The sequence below is a fragment of the Pongo abelii genome, chromosome 2 (genome assembly GCF_028885655.2).
Source record: "Pongo abelii isolate AG06213 chromosome 2, NHGRI_mPonAbe1-v2.0_pri, whole genome shotgun sequence".
Classification (NCBI taxonomy): Eukaryota; Metazoa; Chordata; class Mammalia; order Primates; family Hominidae; genus Pongo; species Pongo abelii.
This window is the reverse complement of record NC_085928.1, coordinates 185818046-185836273: the sequence shown is the minus strand read 5'-3', so window position 1 is coordinate 185836273 and position 18228 is coordinate 185818046. Positions and strand designations below refer to the sequence as shown.

General features: G+C 35.8%; 1 long non-coding RNA gene across 3 annotated transcripts in view; it reads left to right on the top strand.

The window, feature by feature from the left end:
• The window catches only part of LOC129058731 (uncharacterized), a 301795-nt gene that overhangs the window by 236626 nt on the left and 46941 nt on the right, over nt 1-18228 (top strand). The window contains exon 5 of one of the 3 annotated variants that reach the window (XR_008524064.2): nt 10122-10209. The exons of the other annotated variants lie outside the window; for them this stretch is intronic. This is a non-coding gene — a long non-coding RNA (uncharacterized LOC129058731). Of the gene's footprint in view, nt 1-10121; nt 10210-18228 lie in introns of those variants that run through there. 3 annotated transcript variants of the gene reach the window in all.

Sequence of the window (18228 nt, the reverse complement as noted above, 5' to 3'; positions counted from 1 at the left end):
TTTAAATATTATTACTAAAAAAGAAGTGATAGACTCAAGATCTGATAAGTTTGGATTTTCTTTAAAAATGAAAGAAAATGGAAGATCTCAGTCTCAAATGAAACATGATGTGCATATGCATTTTCAGTAATACTAATGCTATAGGCAATAGTACTATTAAGTATATGTTTTTCTTCTAAGTGCTGACAGAAGCCAAAAAGAGACAAAATGAGACTTAAAAGGCACTTTGGGATATCATTCCTTTTAAGGAAAAAATGCAGTGAATGGTTACTTTTTGTAAAAAATATGTATTTAAAGTGTATTTAAAATATGAATTTATTATTTAAAAAGCACACTGAACTGCTTCCAGGAAATTGGAGCACTTTTCCCTCTATCTCCCACAGAGGGCCATTAAAATCCTTGGACAAACAAACAAACAAAAAAAAATCCTGAAAAGTTGAGGGAAAACAGGCTAGGGACCACAGGAACCCAGAGATGACACCAGAGTGCCCTGCTTAGGTTTTCTTCTGGACTTATATATACGCCAGACTTGGAACCCAAGAAACTGGCAATCTGGACATCTCATTGCGAGGGAGGAAAAAAAAATAGGCCCCAACAAAGTCCTGCTGTCGGTAGACAAAAGATTTGGAAAGGTCCAGCATAACAAGAAGGAAAACTTTAGATAATAAATTTTCTACTCTGGCCAAAAACCACAGTAGAAACTATGGGGACCCCAACCACATCCATAACAGCAAGGGTTTAGTTGGGAGTCTACACTTACACTCTTTCCTGGCCATAAAGAGACACCCAACTCCCCCACTGAAATGATGTCAAATAAGACTAAATGGGGATTTTGGGCTTTAATTTCCATCAGGTGGTAACAAACCTCTTTTTCCCTGAGGTGTCAGAGGAGACCACATGGGAAGCCTGAGCTTCCACCCCCACTTGGTGGTAATGAACTCTCCCTCGTCCCCACTTGGGTGATATCAAAGGGAGCCTCTTGGAAAATCAGTACTTTCACACCTGCCCACTGATAACTAGGTCACCCTGCCCTGCACCACAGAAATATCAGCAGAGGCGACATAAGGAGCAGTAACAAGGCAATCTTAACTCTCCCGTCCAGGGAGCTATCAGCGGATGCCTAGTAGTGGGGAGGCGGAATGCCCTCCTTCACTCCTCTCAGCTGTAATAATTTTCCCAATTAGTGTAAATGGAGACCAAATGAGAAATGTGGATTTCTATGTCTAGTGGGAATAACAAATCTCTACCCTGTTGTCCCGTCAGAGAAATGTGAAAGGAAGCCAGCTAAAACAGAAAGTTTAAATAAGATTCAGTCTCATAATTTAATTTTAAAAGTTTATATTCCAATAAAAAATTACTCATCATACCTAAGATCAGGAAGATATCCAAAAAAATAAAAAAAAAGACGTCAACAGTGAGCAAGGTGACAAAAAAGTCAGAATTATAAAAATCTTAATAACTATCATAAAAATGCTTGAATGGGCAATTATAAACATTATATGAATAATTGAGAATATAGAAAGTCTCAGCAAAAAATATAAAGCCACAGTCAATAAGGAGAAGATATGAAGAAACAAATTTAAATTTTAGGACTGTAAAGTACAAAGATAAATTTAAACTCAATGGATGTGATCAACAATAGAAAGAAAGCGACAGAGGAAATCATCAATAAACTTAGAGCTTGAATAAAAAGTACACAATCTGAAAAACAGAGAAAATGTACACTGTGGAATTAAAAAAAATAGATTCTTACAGACCTGTAGTACTATAAGAAAAGTTCTAAGATTTGTATCATCAGTCTTGAAGAACAGGAGAAAAAGGGTGAAGCTAAAAACATACTTGAAGAAATAAATTAAAAACTTTCCAAAGCTGACAAAAAATATAAACCTGCAGATTTAAGAAGTGGAGTGAATACCAGACAGCATAAACCAAAAGAAATCTATACCAAGACACATCATAGCCAAATTTCTGAAAGCTAAAAACCAAATAAAGTGAAATCTTGAAAGTAACAAAAGAGGAATGACACCTTATCTATAGGGGGAAAACAGATTGATGCCAACCAGTTTCTCTTCAGAAACCATAAAGATCAGAAAGAAAGGCATACATTTTTCAAGTGCCAAAAGAAAAGAACTTTAAACTCAGAATCTTATATCCGGTGAAAATATGTTCAAGAATGAAGAGAAAATCAAGGCCTTCTCAGTTGAAGGAAAAACGAAGACTATTTGGCACTAGAAAGCTGACCCTGAAAAAGGGCTAAAGGGAATTCACTAAACTAGAAAAACAGTAAGAATCTTGGAAGTCAGGAAAGCAGAAAGAACAATGTAAGGAGTAAAAACATGGGTAAATACATTTTTCTACTTGCCTTGAGTTTCTAAATTATATTTGGTTCATAAGGCAAAATTATAACACAATCTAATATGGTTCTAAATGTACATAAGGTAAATATATTATGAATGTAGGATAAGAGAATATGAGGAGAGGTAAGATGTCTACACTTCTCCCAACTGGCAATACCAGTAGGATTTGATAGTTAACATGTATACATAATGTAATAACCAGGGCAACACTAAAAAAGCTATATGAAAAGATACATTGAAACTACTGTAGCTTTACTGTTGAATTAAAATTGAAAGCAGAAAAAGGCAATAGAAAAATAAAAAACAGAAAGAACAAATTAAAAAAAAACTGGCAGGTTTAAGCTTTATCATATCAATAAATGTATTAAATATATATGGCCTATTAAATTAAAGATAGAGATTGGCAAAGTGAATTCAAAAGCATGACCCAACTCGGCCAGGCACAGTGGCTCACACTGGCAATCTCAGCATTTTGAGATGCTGAGGATGGCAAATCACTTGAGTTCAGGAGTTCAAGACCAGCCTTGGTGAAACCCTGTCTCTATTAAAAGTACAAAAATGGTGAAACCCCGTCTCTACTAAAAGTACAAAAATTAACCTATAGTCCCAGCTACTTGGGAGGCTGAGGTAGGAGAATTGCTTGAACCCAGGAGATGGAGGTTGCAGTGAACCGAGATCACACCATTGCCCGCCAGCTTGGGCAACAGCAAGACTCTGAGACTCAGTCTCAAACTATACCGTATCTACAAGAAACTCAGTACAGCTATGGTAGAGGCAACTTTAAATTAAAAGAATGGAAAAAAGATACACCACACAAATATTAAATCAAAAGAAAGCATGAATGGTTGTATTAATATTAGATTTGGTAGATTTTAGAACAAATAAAATAATTAGAGATAGAAAGCTACATTATATGATGATAAAAAGGTTAATTAACCAAATAGATGTAGAAATCCTAAATGTGTATTCACCAAATAACACAGCTGCAAAAAAATCAATAGAAATGAAAAGAGAAATAGACAAATTTACAATTCTATCTGAGGCCAGGCATGATGGCTCATGCCTGTAATCCCAGCAGTTTGGGAGGCTTAGATGGGAGGGTTGTTTGAGGCCAGAAGTTCCAAACCAGCCTAGTCAAAATGGTGAGACCAATATCTTTATTTTTTTAAATTTTAAAATTAAAAAATAAAACAACAACAACAAAGTCAGTTCTACTTGAACATTTCAACACCCTGTTTCAACAAGTGGCAAAAAATCAGAAAAAAATGCAAGGATTCAAAATAATTCAACACTATCAACCAAGATCAATTGATATTTTTAGAACACTCCACCCAACAGCAGGCTATACATTCTTCTCACATATGCTTGGAATATATACCAAGATAGCACATCCTGAACCACAAAACAAACCTCAATAAATTAAAAAAAAAAAAATCATAGAGACTGTGTGCCTCACCATGATAAAATCATAGAATAAATCAATCATAGAAAGATAACAGGAAAATCTCCAAACACTGAAAACTGAACAACTAATTTCTAAATAAAATGAACTAAATTAATATAAAATAGATCATATAAATACCTGTGCAATAAAGCCAAAGCAGTGTGAGAGGGAAATTTATAATATCAAGTGCATATACCAGTAAAAAATGAAAAGTTCCCAAATTAATAATCTAATTTCTCGCCTCAAAAAAGTAATCTGGAAGAAGAAAGGCAAAAGAAATCCAAAGCAAGGATACAGAGAAACTGGATCATTAATACACTGCTGGTAGGAATGCAAAATATTACAGAAACTCTGGAAAACAATTCGGAAATTTCTTGGTAACCTAAATTTTCAACTACTATACAACCCAGTAATTTCTCTCCTGCACATTTACTCCAGATATATGAAAATTTATATTCACACAAAAATTTGTACATGCATATTTATAGCAACCTTATTTGTTATAGCTTAAAGTTAGAAAAACACAGATGTACTGCAATTGGTGAACAGTTATACAGATTGTGGTACATCCATATCATAGAATACTAAGAAATAAAAGGAAATTAACTATTTAAACATCTAATGACTTGAATGAATCTCCATAGCAACACACTAAGTGTAAAATATTAATCCAAATATGTTAAATACTACATGAGCCAATTTATATAACACTCTTTAAATGGCAAAATTGTAGAAATAAGGAAAGCAACATGAGAGATCCTTGTGGTAATGGCATGCTCTTCAACATGGTTGTTCAATGTCAATATTCTGGATGTGATTTTTTTAGAGTTTTGCAGTGTTAATACTGGGGGAAAGTGGGTAAAAGGTAGATGGGATCTGTCTGTGTTATTTCCTATAACTGCATGTGAATTTATAATTATCTCAACCTATCATTTTATTTAAAGAGGAACTATGCTGAGTTCATTATTTCAAACAGTGACAGACATTAAAGGAATCAAAAGAGTAATTTATCAAAGTAGAATGAGTAAGTTCTCTCTGCAAAATGCCAACATTTCAGATGAAAGTCATTTGTTAATTTAGTAAAGCAGATTTTCAGTGGTGAGTTATGTTTTGATGATATGTTCTGTTATTTAATTAGAGGACCCAGAAATACTCAAATTCTATTTAGACAATCACTCTTCATTCCCACAAATTTCCCAAAGGAACTAACCACATATATCAAAATGGCAAAGTTCCCATTTTATCTAGAAGCAAATGCTTGCTATGTCCAAATTCAGTGCTCAGGTGAATCTGGGAATAGGGGTATTTGAATTAGCAGGTGGCCAAATCAGACCTGTCTCCTTTAATCCTGAAATCAGATTTGGAGGTTATGTCACTTTGTGTAATCCCCAAAGCAATGATGAACACACCTAAGGATGCATGAACCCCTAAAGCGAGGAGGCATGGAGAAGAATGCTGTGTGCATATGACCTCCACATGAACCGTGATCCTGCTTTCAGTAATCATGGCTAATCTCCGGTTCTGTCATCTAAATAATCACTTTTCCATGAAGAAGCGGCTAGAAATTAAGTTAAGTGAGTGTGTGTATATAAGTTGCTTGGTTCCCAACAATTACATTTTGGATGATTTGGCTGGAATTTTTACTTATAATCAGAGCATTTTGCATCAATTATTCAAAGGGATAATTGAAAAATAGACATTTAAAGCCTACTTGCTCATACATTACCCAATTAACTGTAGTGGATACTTGTAACTTTGGGATCCTCCTCATTCAAATGTCTTGTCATCTGGGAATTATGTAGCATGCAGAGATTAATCCCTGTATGCCCTATACTTAAAGCCTCTGCCCCGTAAAGCAGAGTACAATAGTGCAGTGGCAGGAACTCAGAGATGGAGCGGTTCAGGAACTCAGAAAATGTTTAGTGACAGGGATGCCAGAGACAGGTGGTGTCCTAAAGAGACATGCCTGAAGCATAATCTTTGCTGGGCTTGTTTCCTTTTGTCTCTGCCCATTCTGAAAGCTGGTTCTCCATACTTCCTACTATAGGCTATTTTTTACTATCCCATAGTCTTTAAATGTATTTAATTTTTACTCAGGTTTACCATAGTGGTTTTCTGTTGTTCATAATCAAGAATACTGACAAGAATACTGACATGACAGGTAATAAACTGTCAAAGGATCTGGAATTGATTATTTCTATCATGTGAATATGGTTTATTTGGCCCCACCAAGTCTCATGTTGAATTTTGATCTTCAATGTTGGAGGTGGGACATGGTGGGAGGTGTTTAGATTACAGGGGCAGGTTACTCATTCTCATGGGAGTGAGTGACTTCTCACTCTTAGTTCCATGGGATCTGGTTGTTGAAAAGAGCCTGGTGTCTCCTCTTTCTCTCCTGTTCCTTTCTTTCTATGTAATCTGCACATGCCAGCTCCTTTTCACTTTCCTTCTGTGCATGGAAGTAGCCTGAGTTCTTCACCAGAAGAAGATGATGGTGCTATGCTTCTTGTACAGCCTAAAGAAGTACAAGCCAAATAAACCTATTGTCTTCATAAAATACCCAGCCTCTGATATTCTTTTAGAGCAACACACACAAACTAAGACAGTTATCTTGCCTCTTTGGGCCTGAAGCTAAAGAAAATCCTGCTGGTGTTCAGGAATATGATTCTGCTGGACTGGAACTTGCAACAATAAATTTTCTAATTGAATTATCAATGGTGTTCCTCTGGAATCAAATGTCCTTTGAAAGCAAGGCTTTATAAAACTGAGTTGCCTCTACTTTAAAATAATGAGAAAGAAAAGAGGACTTCTGGAACAATGGAGTTCTTTGGCTATTTTTTTAGGACAATGGATGGCTTAAAAATGAGAATGACAAGCTCAAAATCCTAACTTCTCAATTCACAGCATGAAAGTACACAAATTTTCTGTGATCATGCTATAGCTATATTTGTAGGACTACAGGAGCCAAGAATCAAATGCAACAGTTGAATCTATAGTCTGCCAAATTATAATACTAGTTGAATTCAATTAATCACCAGTTCTTTTCTGGGAAAGTTAGAGCTCTGATTAGAATATGGTATGAGTCCGAGAACTGGTGTTGGGCCTATATGCAATGATGTAGAGTATGTTGTATAACCTGAATCCCAAACTCCACACAACGTTTCTTGCTATTTGAAGCAGTTCTTCTTCCTTCCTTTGCCTGGCTGGTGCAGCTGTTTTTCCTCTAACCTGAAGAAATAATTTCTTTAAATAAAAGAAAGAAAATTGTCTTTATTTCCTACCTCTTACATTTCATTATTCAGATTTTTAATTCATATCTATTTAATTTGTAGACATAATAGGATATATTGTGCACATTCTAACACCTGGACATATTTTAATTTTACAGCTTACTTACCAAAACCTGAACTCAGTAAGAATACATTAAAAATGAAGTTGTAATGAGATATTTTTCTTGGTATCATGGAATTCAAAGATTTAGTGGTCAGAAATGCTAGAAAACATTCATCATTTGTGACCTGCTCTTTTACTGTGTTTCCCAAATGACCCAGAAAAGACAATGAGGTGCATATAAGAATTTTTGAAAAGTCCTTAAAAAAATTTTTTTTGTTTAATAATCACCATATATTAGTGGGAGAAAATGCAGTTGAAATGATCTCCCTGATATGATTCAAAGACAAAGTGGTCATGGTTACCATGAGAGGAGGAAAATATCTGTGATAATTGGAGTGGTCTGAGATCTTCGGCGGTTCCTAATTGGTCATGGAGATTCTTAGAATCCCTACATGTGAGAAATACACTAAAGCTAATATTAGTCATGTAGGTAGATGCCAAATACACACACACACCCTCTAAACATACTAAAAATATACCATATATATATATGAATATGTATAATGTAAATATAGATAATGGCTTAACACCACAAAATTTAGTTCTTGCCCAAATAAGACTCCAAGGTGGTCCTGGCTGTAGGTTCAGGGAACCCTTCAACCTGGACATAAAATATGCACAATTAGAATGTGCACAATTATTCTAGAATATGTATACCCTATTATGTTTACAAATTAAATAGATACAAATGAAAAATCTGGATAATAAAATGTAAATGGTAGGAAAGAATGACAATTTTCTTCTTTTTTTTTTTTTAAAGAAATGATTTCTTCAGGTTAGAGAAAGAAATGATTTCTTCAGGTTAAAAGTGAGGATGCCCAAAAGCCATTCACTGACCCAGGCTGATGGTGCCTCTGCCAACTTCAACGAGTAGCTTCCACAGGACACCCTGGGTTACTTGAAGGGAAAAGACTATGAAGGAGTCCATGGAAGAGGATTTTGTGGGTTAAACCAGTAAGTGGTAAACATCAGTTATGATACTATTCAGTTGACTAGAATTCAGTCGTGTAGCCACATGCAATTTCAGAAAAAGCTGGAACTGTCACCTTGCTGTGGGCCAAGGGAGAAAAGGAAATCTGTTTTGGTGAGTAGCTAGCAATTTTTTGAAAACGAGAGATATTTAGTTAGCGAAGCCTGACTTTAATCACAAAATTAGACTGTTACTGACATTCATCCCAATTCCACTATCTGAATGAGTACTCAAACCAAAGTCCTTTATGCTACGAAGAAGCCAGAACAATTTGGGAAATACTCTGAAATCACATCAAATATGTGCTTGCCTAATCTTTCTCTTATCTTTCCTTTAAGATCTGGAATCATCTATAAGGAAAACTCTGTACTGGAGAACAGAAAATATCCAAACATTTTGGGATTTATTGATCATGGGGTGTGAAATAACAGAAGTTTCCTGGAGTTGTAGAATTCCACTGTGATTATCCAGCAGATTGGGGTCCCAAGAAATTAAATGAAGAAGGGAATGTGGCTCAGTGGAATCCTGAATAATTCTTTTTCATATTTTCCCCAAATAGCTAGTCAAAATATATTATATCTTTAGGAGATACTTTAGAGAATTAGAAAAATCCCCAATTTGGTTCCCTGAGTTGTGTGATAAGAGTGAGTTAATTTGGTAGAAAATATGATGTGGGACTATTTCACACAAAATATCAAGTGGAGGCCCCTTTTCTACAAAAAAATAGTAAATCAAAAGCATTTGTACATCTCTATGGGTTATATTACATTAATTACTTTAGTAATTAACACCATCATTAATAACTTGAAGATACAAAATAGTGATTTCTATCACAACTCCACTTAAACTTTGGGCTGAGTACAAAAGTTGAAGGAGTATCATGGAAAATAACACATGATTATAGTTACTTAATCAGCAAATGAATCTGATTATATGTGCTGTGGTAGGTTTGTCTCTCCTAATTAATACGACTCCAGATAAATGTTGCCCAGCTTTTAATTTGAATTTTTTTTTCTATTCCATTGTGCTTTTGTCTGGAAAGGAGGTTTGCTATACCTTTACCATCTTGCATCAATGTTATTTCAAATTTGCAGCTCTGGGGAAAACTTAATCATCTAATAATTTTATGGTAGAATATGCAGATCCCTACATTAATGTCCTAATTCTGATAGAAACAGTAAAGCATGAAAGTAGCATCCTGGATGACTTTATATGGCCTATATTTCGTCTACCTTCATAGGTGAAAACACAACTTTCACCCAAAAGAGTGAAGAGATGGGAGAAATTTAGGGACTGAGTATTCCCTCAAAACAGAAGGACCAATTCATGTACTTTGCATCTCTTTCACCTTTAAGAAGAAATGGTATTGTAATATTTTAACTGAGGCTCCAGCTTTGAACGCATGAGGATAGATACTTAACTTATGTTAATATATCTTGCAAAGCCATCTGTATATTAGGCTCCATTTTGTATTTTTCTTAGACACCTAAGTATAGGTCTTCCCAGGAATAGTGCTACAACACTTTGGCGTAATTCTGAAAGAGAACGGATAAGGTGAATCCTCACAGTATTTTTTTTTTTTTTTTAAGTTTCCAGTTTGTGCTTTTTGTTTGGTTTGGCTTTTTACCTGCTTTTTACTAGAAAGAGGTGTTGCCTGAATTGAAGCTTCTTAACGGTTTGAAAGCAATGGCTGATGGTTCAGCCAAAGTCAAGGGATTTGGAAGAATTAAGTTAGATATATTATTGACAAAAAAAGTATGAAGATAGGTACAAGGCTTTACCCTTCAGAACAGACCCAGAATGTAAGAATAGTTGGGTCCCATGAAAATATTCTACTGCAAAACACCTAAACTTCAGAAAAGCTTGTTCGTAGTCAGAGTAAAATGATAAATTGTTTGTGGATGCCAATAGGCTTTCTTCCACAGTCTCCAGCTTAACCCCTATCTTCACTCAATAGGCACATGAGCAAATGGCCAGAGACACCGAGGCCAAATTCAGAAATGACATTGTTGCTACAATCAAGAAGTGCTCATTGGCAGCAGCAGGTAGCAACTCTGATTCTCTAGGGAAGTGCCACTTCCCATGGGGACCAGCCTGGTGATGGTAATGTGATCATTTGTTCTACCAGATTCTTGGCACAGTAAACCATTTTTTCTTCACTGAAATAGGTACTGAATTTAGATTTACTTTCCCTGCCCATCAGGTTTCTGCCAGCCTTGCAATATGTGGGCTGATTGAATGTCTTTATACATCATCCAATATATAGAAAAATATTTCTTCTGAGAAATAAATTTTAACAACAAAATAAATAAAGCATTGTTTTGGTGCTCATGGAAGCCACTGGTGTTTTCTTATATCATATTTTTTAGATTTCTCTTATATTTCCTAAACTTACAGAATGATAGAACAGCTTATTGCAGTTCCATCACTAGCTTTGAGACTCCTGTTTGAATTACTGTCTTGACAAGTAAGATATATGTTCTTAATCAGGAAGTAATACATGTTGTTTCTTCCAAAGCCATAATATCTGTATTCGGAACCAGAGCATGGAAGTAGGAATGATGCTTGTCATAATTATAACTAATGACCTACTCGAGCAAATTTTGCTTTCTATACCCAAGACTGTGATCTGCTGGTTATAGATCTAAGTACTAGTGGTAGTCAGTTTCTAAAATTTCTTCCAGTGACCCATGCCTCTTGGCACTGAACAACCTAACATAATTACTTCCCCATGAGTGTGTTCTGGACCTAATGACTTACTTCAAATGAGTAGAATACAGCAAAAGTGATGGGATGCCATTTAAAGCTTAGGTTACAAAATGACTCTGGCTTCAATCTTGCTTACCACTCTTTTCCCTCACTTGTTTCTAATGGAAGGCAGATGTCATGTTGTAAGCTTCCCATCTCTCAACAGGCCCACGTGGAAAGGGACTGAGTCCAGCAGCCCATGAAGAACTGAATTCTGCCCACAATCACATAAGTTAGCTTGAAATGGGCCTTCCCCTACTAGAGCCTTCAGATGAGACTACAACATAGCCAACATCTTGAGTGCAGCTTTGTGAGGCACCCTAGTAAGCCGACCCAGCTAAGTTGTACCTGAATTCCTATGAGGTATGAGATAACAAGTGCTATTGTTTGAATTTGCTAAGTTCTAGGGTAATTTTTATGTATCAATAAATAATTAATAGTATTCAAAAGAGATGCTTTCATGAAGGCACATTGCAATGCTTATTAAATACCATTTTGAGTTTCATATGACTTGGGACAAAGAGATAAAAAGAAGGTTGTTTTGCCTAGGATGATGTGAATATGGAATTGATAATATAAAAAGAAAATTATAAATACTATAATTTATAGTCAATTGCACTATGACATAAATAATTTACATAATATAAAACTACAGCTTCTGTTCATACTTACTTTCTCACTAAAATCTGCATATTTACTTTTTATACAGAAATTTTACTTTTCTCTTCCTCTTTACCACTATAGAACATTGTGATGGTTAATGTTTCAATTTCCCTCCATACTCAGGTTTCAGAATATTGAGGTGGGAATCACAGCAGGTGTAGGACAGGGATGGATATTAAACAGGATGAACCATCAGGTGCCTCTCTTTGGGAACAGTGTAAATGTATATAAGATACATTTACTTTATGCTAGAGCATAGAATTCTTTTTTGAACTATAATGTGATGAATTGATATTGAGCATGTAAAGGAGTAGATTACAGTGGGCATTTATTTTAGTCTGCCCAGCATCCAAACATTGTTTTTATTGATTGGGATCCTAAGAAAGCTTAACCGCAGGGCCTGGCTTTCTACAGTGAAAAGCAGAAGCGGACAAACAGTCCCTCTTTCAGTTCTCTGACAGCCATAGTGGGGCTGTGTGACCTAGCCTCAGTCAATCAGATATTCTTGCAAAGGGCTTTAAATCTTGAGGGTTTGACGTGAGGCTCAGAGGAGAGTTAAAAATTATTCATAAGCACCCACAGTGTAGTCAAGAGCATTTGAGTTTAACCAGTGTTATTGAAAACTGTTTCTGATGTGACTTTCCTGGACTTTTCTGCCTTCATTTTCTGACTTTGCTTTCCCAACACTTTTGTCAATTCTATGAGTGTTTCACTATTCTTTGAACACATTTCCTTTCTGTTTAAATTAGCCAGATATCATTTTCGTTTCTTAAAAATGCAAAGCCCCATTGATAAAAAGAACAAAGATGCTTACTCATCAGTCAAGATGAAATAATTAGTTGGAAAATTTATGTTTCAGAAGGATGAATGATATTGAAGAAGGTTACCAAATAATTTTAATATCATGAAAAACCAGTATAATGGCAATACATGGAGGAAACTAAAGAAAAAACAATTGTGAGTCTAGTTAATACATTTTATAAAGAAACCAAATAAAAGCCACAATCTGTTATTTTTACTTACATCAAATCTCATATTTATCTATAGATTTATCTTTTTCCAGGCATGGTGGTAGGTGCTCACTGATTTATCTTATATAATTTTTATTTATTTATTCATTTTTGAGACAGGGAATACCTCCGTCTTCCAGGCTGGAGTGCAGTGACATAATCACTGCTCACTGTAGCCCCAACTTCCCACAATGCATGACCTCCTTATGTGTGCAAAAGACCTTGCATGTATCTTTTCTCCCTTGGACCCGTTTTTTCAGCCTCCCTGGTAGCTGGGATGACAGGCGTGTGCCACCAAGCAGGGATAATTTTTGTATTTTTTGTAGAGATGAGGGTTTGCCATGTTGCTTAAGCTGGCTTCGAACTCCTGGACTCAAGTGATTTACCTGCCTTGGGCTCCCAAGGTGCTGGGATTATAGTTGTGAGCCATCCCACTTGTCCTGATTTATCTTATATTCTTATATAATATTAATAACTATATTAATATTGATAACCCATAAATCATGAGATTTATATTATGATTTTAAAGATAAGTAAATGATTGTCTGAAGGTTTTGATGGCTTTCTTATATTTCAGTGATAACAGAGTCAAAAGACATTATTTTGATCTTAGCTCAGAACCTAATTTTTTTTTTTAATTATACTTTAAGTTTTAGGGTACATGTGCACAACGTGCAGGTTAGTTACATATGTATACATGTGCCATGTTGGTGTGCTGCACCCAGTAACTCGTCATTTAACATTAGGTATATCTCCAAATGCTATCCCTCCCCCCTCCCCCCACTCCACAACAGGCCCGGTGTGTGATGTTCCCCTTCCTGTGTCCACGTGTTCTCATTGTTCAATTCCCACCTATGAGTGAGAACATGTGGTGTTTTGTTTTTTGTCCTTGTGATAGTTTGCTGAGAATGATGGTTTCCAGCTTCATCCATGTCCCTACAAAGGACATGAACTCATCATTTTTTATGGCTGCATAGTATTCCATGGTGTATATGTGCCACATTTTCTTAATCCAGTCTATCATTGTTGGACATTTGGGTTCAGAACCTAATTTTTTTATATAAATAATTCCAGAACCCAAACAGTGAGACATTTTGCCACAATGACTAACATTGCAGATTGTTTGCATTAACAACTTTAAATGATAGTTTCACTGTATTCTTTTCAATAACTTTTCAGCAACTCCCATCAAAAGATGAAGTCTTTATCACCCCTTAGGTCTGCGATAAACTTGTAACTCGTTTTGACCCATGAAATATCATAAAATGACATTGTATCAGTGCCAAACCTAGGTTAAGAGACCTTGCATGCATCTTTTCTCCCTTGGTCTCCTGTGATCACCATTTGAACAAACCTGGGATACTCTTCTATAGGATAAGATAAGCAATCTCAGTTGAGATAATACTAGAACAACTAGACTATCCCTAGCAACCCCCAAGCTGGCCACAAATATATGAGTGAGCCCAGCCTAACTCATCCAAGTTCAGCCTAAGTCAGATCACCCAGCCAATTCACAGATTCATGAAAAATAATAAATGGTAGATGTTTTAAGCCACACAGTTTTGGAATTGTTTGTTATACAGTAATAGCTAATTAATACAAGCAGTAATATTTAGTATTCATAAAAGTGTTCTTAAAGCATCTATATGCCTATTGGATCATCAAAATGAGTTTATGGCCCCTGTAAGTCTAATACGGTTAGGTAAACACGTGGATATTTAGTTATAATGCTAAAATTAGCTTTGATTAATTACAAATTATAGATGTATAGATATTTTATATACATCTATAATTTGTAATTAATCAAAGTTAATTTTAGTGTATAACTAGTATATACAATTAGGTTATTTTCACATTTCTAAGAATGTAGTTTAAAAATCTATATAGTATGGGTTTCCTTGGGCTAGAATCAAAGGAAGAAGAATAGTATATGTCGTCCATCCAACAATAGATATATCACTAATCCATAATATTAATGAGTGCTTTCTCTGTGCCAGAATCTATGTTAAGTACTTAGTCTTCATTCTCATTTTTAGCCCTGAGTGACACCCAATCTGTATTTTCTACGGAGAATCCATACATCCTCAGAGTCTAGTCTGATTGAGGATAAACCCACAGAGCAAGAACTGTCACACCTCATAAGAATTGGTTTGCAGACTGCCAATACCCAGAGGTGGTCTAGGATTTAGCAGCAGCCATTGTTACAGTACCTGTGAAACAGAAATTCAGAGAGCATCTAGGAGTAGAGTCAGCAGGATAAAGCTTCTGCAGTGGCTTGTGCATGGGAAAGTAGTATGGAGTGGCTGGAGGTACATTGGAGGTATTTTTAATTTCCCTAAAAGCCCAAAGAACCAACGTTAGGAAAAACATTCAAGTGAGAGGGTTCTCTCTAGATTTGAGGAAGCTGAACTATTGCTTAATAAGGTCCCAAGCTAAAGACAAGTGGGCACTAGAGGAAGTAGTTATACCAAACAGACGAGACATTCCTGTTTTACTCTCCATTCATGTTATTCTCACTTACCTTCTTCAGAATTATCTGAGGAGCATGTTTAAAAACGCAGATAACTGAGCTCATTTCCTACAGTTTCATATTCAGTAGGTTTGAGGTTGTACTCAAGAATTTGTATCTTTAATAAGCATCCTGGTTGAGATTTATGGTTAAGTAAGTTTGGGAAACACTGCTTAGGTGCTTACGTAACATACAGCATCAAGATCTCTCGCAATAGAAAGTAAGGGAGGATGTAGCTAAGTAGCAGGTTTGCAAGGCTGGAGTAGCACAAACACAGGCAAAACTGAACAGATTAAGAAGAGCGGATAGCGTTAAAGAAGCAAGTATTTTTAGGGCCAAGAAGTACCGAGAAACAACTGGGCTCGTACTTCTCTGTGTGGCCTAAGTTAATGGCTCATTCATTCATCCATTCATTCTTCCTTTTTTCATATACCGAGTGTTACCCTGTATCAGGCACAGGTATGAGTTCGCCAAATTAAAAAATTTTGTTAGAAATTACTCCTCAAGGGAACCACAGTCCAGTTGGAGAGATAGGCACATAAAGTAAAGGCAAAATTCATAGCTTCAGTGTTGTAATAAAAGTGTGGAAAGTTCTTTGTAGATTCTGGATATTAGCCCTTTGTCAGATGAGTAGATTGCAAAACTTTTCTCCCATTCTGTAGGCTGTCTGTTCACTCTGATGGTAGTTTCTTTTGCTGTGCAGAAGCTCTTTAGTTTAATTAGATCCCATTTGTCAATTTTGGCTTTTGTTGCCATTGCTTTTGGTGTTTTAGTCATGAAGTCCTTGCCCATGCCTATGTCCTGAATGGTATCGCCTAGGTTTTCTTCTAGGGTTTTTAAAAAGGGTGGAGCACACCAACATGGCACATGTATACATATGTAACGAACCTGCATGTTGTGCACATGTATCCTAGAACTTAAAGTATAATAAAAAAAAAAGTGTGGAAAAAATGGGATGGAATTAAAGATAAGAGTAACTCCATTGGGAAAAAGGAGAGGTTAGAAACTCAGTTTAAAAGGATGAATAAGGGTTTATCCCAATACCAAGGGATGGATGGGCGTATCAAGGAGATGGGACAATATATGCAAAGGCATAGAAAAAAATCAAACATTTTGAGGGAAGGTTAAAAAAACACATTGTGGAGCACAAAGTGAGAATAATAAAAGGAAAGAAAATATAGAAATCAAGTAAATTGGAGTCAGGTAGTAAAACTGTCTTGTATTCTTATGTTAAGAAAGTTGGAAATTATCCGGAACACCATGAAAAATCAACTCAGCCATCCAAACACTTTTGAGCAGAAAACAGAATTATCAGATGTATTTACAAGAATATTTTCTACATTTAACACAATAGATATGCCATGTGACTGTGGGTATGTGCTATAGACTGATTTGCCGCCTTTCAAAATGTATATGTTGAAGCTCTAACCCCTGATGATATGGTATTTAGAAGCGGGCCTTTGGGAGGGAATTAGCTTGGTACCCTCCATGCTGGGATCAGTGTCCTTATAACAAGAAGAAGAGAGAATAGAGCCCTCTCTTTATGCTGTAAGTCACAGCAAGAACGTCGTCATCTGCAAACCAGGAGGAGGGCCCTCAACTGAAACCAAATGGGCCAGCATTTTGACCAAGGACTTCCCAGGTTCCAGAGCTGTGAAAAAATTAATGTCTGTTATTTAAGTCACCCAATCTATGGTATTTTGTTACAGCAGCCTGAGCTAAGACAGTATACAAGTTTACTCTGTGCCTGTGTGTTTGAAATAAGGACAAAAGTTAGGTGGGGAAGCAGAACAAGAATTAATAGAGCCAAAGACTGCCCTGACCCTGATAGTCGGGGTTAGAAGCCTATTATTGATGCCTATTTGATTATAGTTTGTTGTGGCATCATATTGAGAGATTTAAAAGATACTACTATTTTCCCATCCCTCACTTTTCCTAATTCCTAGCTTAGCATCACTACACAAATGAGCTAATGGTATATGTGAAAAATGAGGTGCCACAGGATAGGAAACTGGGAAGAAGTAAAGCTGCAAAAGCCATGAATTGGTGTGGAAAACATATTAAAAATAAATTCTGTTAAGTATAGGTAATTGTATGTTAGTTGAATCAGATTGTCCTATTGTGAGGATCAGGATGACACACCCATCATATTTTCATCATTAATTCTTCCACTCTGTATTTTTACTCTTACACAGACATTTCCATTTAAAGAGCCATCTAGAAGGGGTATTTTTATTCTTACAGTACTCCCAGTGTCAAGATTCATGAGGTCAGAAGTGAAGATGAATTTGTTGGTTAAGCTGTTCTCTCCTAAGGGCAAGGAGCTTAATCTTTTTTTTTTTTTTTTTTTTTTTTGGTACTGACCTTGTCTTGTCTGGAGATGAATCAATGACTCAAGCTAGGAATGGTAAATCATGAATAAATGATTTATGCTTGTCTTGATCAAATATGATAGATTACTTGGATTCCTGACTATTACTGTATATAAAGATTTATATAATATACAAGGGACTGTGAATTGAAGAAATAACTGAGAGTTTTCTCCAAGGATACAGTCCTGTGTAACACTGTAAATGTTATGCATAGTGAGCTAGTCCTTGAGAGAATAGTGTTTGAATATGATCAATTTAACATGATTTTTCCAAGTAATTAATACATTCTTCTCTGATTCCCTCCATTTACTTCCTTTCTTTTTCATTTTTTTTTTCTTTTTCTTTTCTTTTTAAGCAGTCACACTATAATCCTATAAGGTAACCAATAATTCAAAGTCCATTTAGTAATAGTTTTTTCTTACTGATCATCTCACCCTAAGTTCCGAATAGTTTTCTATGGTCCTTGACCCGCAGTGAACTAAAGGGAAATTTACTGTAGTCACAGATGCCAGTAGAGGTAAAGTAAGAAGTAAATGAGTGAATTTCTATTGGATAAGCTATCTTATGCCATTTGTTTTTGGAATGGAGGAGGGAGGAATGGAAATTAGCCAAAGAAAGCAAAGCTAATTCAACTTTTCTGCTTATTCTCTCCTAGAGATCAAATTGATGTCCCAATCTGTTTTGCAGTTTTCCACACGGGCCTTTTATAAGAATTAATTGAGAGATTATTTTTTATTCTGGAATTGGGAATGTATATCACAT